Below are 1,996 nucleotides of genomic sequence, written 5' to 3' on the forward strand. Positions count from 1 at the left end.
ATCTCTCCTTCTTTTTCTCTCTATCTCACCCCCAAACATACACACATTCTCTACATCTCTCCCTTGTCACTCCTTCTCTCTCTATGTATTTCTTCTTCCCTCCATCATGATCAGTTCAATTAAAGATGTTACGGGGTCACCTTTTCAAGTCTCTTGTTAATGGTGCCTATTTAAAAAAATACATTTCATAAAAATATTTATTATAGGTTAGTTGTAACACTTATTAATGAAAAGCTAACTAACTAATATGTAAAATATTAATTTATTAATAAAAAGAATAAATAAACAATTATTAGATTATTATGTTCTTTTCGTTTTTCTATTAAAAAATCAAATTAATAAAATTAACAAAAAGTAGTTACAAATATAATCGACATAACAATCGACATACCAATAAAAACCAATTGCAAGGATACATTAGGCAATCAAACCGAGTAATGTTATGGAGCGGGCAATCGACCTACGCAACCTCTTAAGAGTAAAACAAAGTTTAGAATGACAACAATACAAAGATGATCAACATACAAAATATAGAGGGAGAAATCAACTTGTGTCTCAAAAGCAACATTTGGTAGAACAAACATGCAGAGTATGATTTCATAAATCAGTAAACCCATAAGAAGATGATGACTACTTATAAGGAATTAATTCAAGAAAACTAGTTGCACATAAATACCTTGCGCATGACTTTGACAGAGTTATCCATAAAAGACAAAAAGAGGGACCCATTAACCATAGCAATCAAGTACTGTCATCCCTCTCTGACACGTTGCACACTTCACACATCCCTCTATCTCTCTTCCAACTCCATCTATTTGTCCCTCCCTCTCTTGTCCTCTCTCTCATCCTTCCTCTCTATCCCTTTCTCTCCCCCCATCACTCTCTCTCTCTCTCTCTTTTCCCTCTAACCCTATCACTTTCTCTCTCTCTCTCTCCTTCTCTCTCTCCTCCTCTCCCCCCATCCATATTTGTGTCTCCCTCTCTATCTCTTAGCCTTCTCTCCCTCTCTCTCACTCCTCTCATTCTCTCTCTCTTCATTCCTCCTCTCCCCTCTAATTTAGTTTATCCTTTTTAATGCAAACAATCAAATAGGATTGGAAATCACCATCTACACTAAAATCAATGCATCTTGTGAAAGAACTGTTCTTCCCTCTCTCCCCCCTCCATCAATATCTATATCTCCCTCCATCTATCCTTATTTGTCTCTCTATCTCACCCCCCTACCCCCCAAACACACATGCTCTCTCTCTCTCTCTCTCTCTCTCTCTCTCTCCATATATATCTATATTTCCCTCTCTCTATCTCTCTCTTCACCTCCCATCTAATCTCTATCTCCCTCTGTCTTTATTTGTCTTTCTAAATCACCCCCAAAACATACACACTGTTTCTCCATATCTAACTATCTCCCCCTCCCTCTTACTCTCCCTCACTCTCTCTTTTACCCTTCTCTTCCTCTCTCCCCCCTTCTATCTCTCTTCTCCTGCTCTCCTCTATCCCTCTCTCTCTCCATCTTTATTATCACAACCCTCACTTTCTCCACCATTCTCTCTACGTGTCTTTCTTCTTACCTTCCTCTCTCTCTCTCTTCCTCTCTCCTTCTCTCTCTCATGTCCTCACTCTCTTCCTTCCTCTCTCTCCCTTTCTCTCCCACCTCCCTCTATCTCTCCCCCTCAACTCTCTCTCTCTCTCTCTCTCTCTCTCTCTCTCTCTCTATTTTCCCTCCAACTTTGTCACTATCTCTCTCCCTCTCTCCTCCCCTCTCCTTCTCTCCTCCCGTTCTCTCCATCTCTCCTTCTTTGTCTCTCTATCTCACCCCAAGCATAAATATTCTCTCTCCATCTCTTCCTTGTCACCCTCTCTCTCTCTCTCCACTTTTCTCTCTCTATGTCTTTTTTCTTCCCTCCCTTTCTCTCCTTCCAACTCCATCTCTCTATCCCTCCCCCCTCCTCCTTTCTCTCACTCCGTCTATCTCTCCACCTCTATCACTCTATGTCTT

The sequence above is a fragment of the Pinus tabuliformis genome, chromosome J (assembly GCF_031772625.1).
Source record: "Pinus tabuliformis cultivar Carrire ecotype Pingquan chromosome J, CPIR1, whole genome shotgun sequence".
NCBI lineage: Eukaryota > Viridiplantae > Streptophyta > Pinopsida > Pinales > Pinaceae > Pinus > Pinus tabuliformis.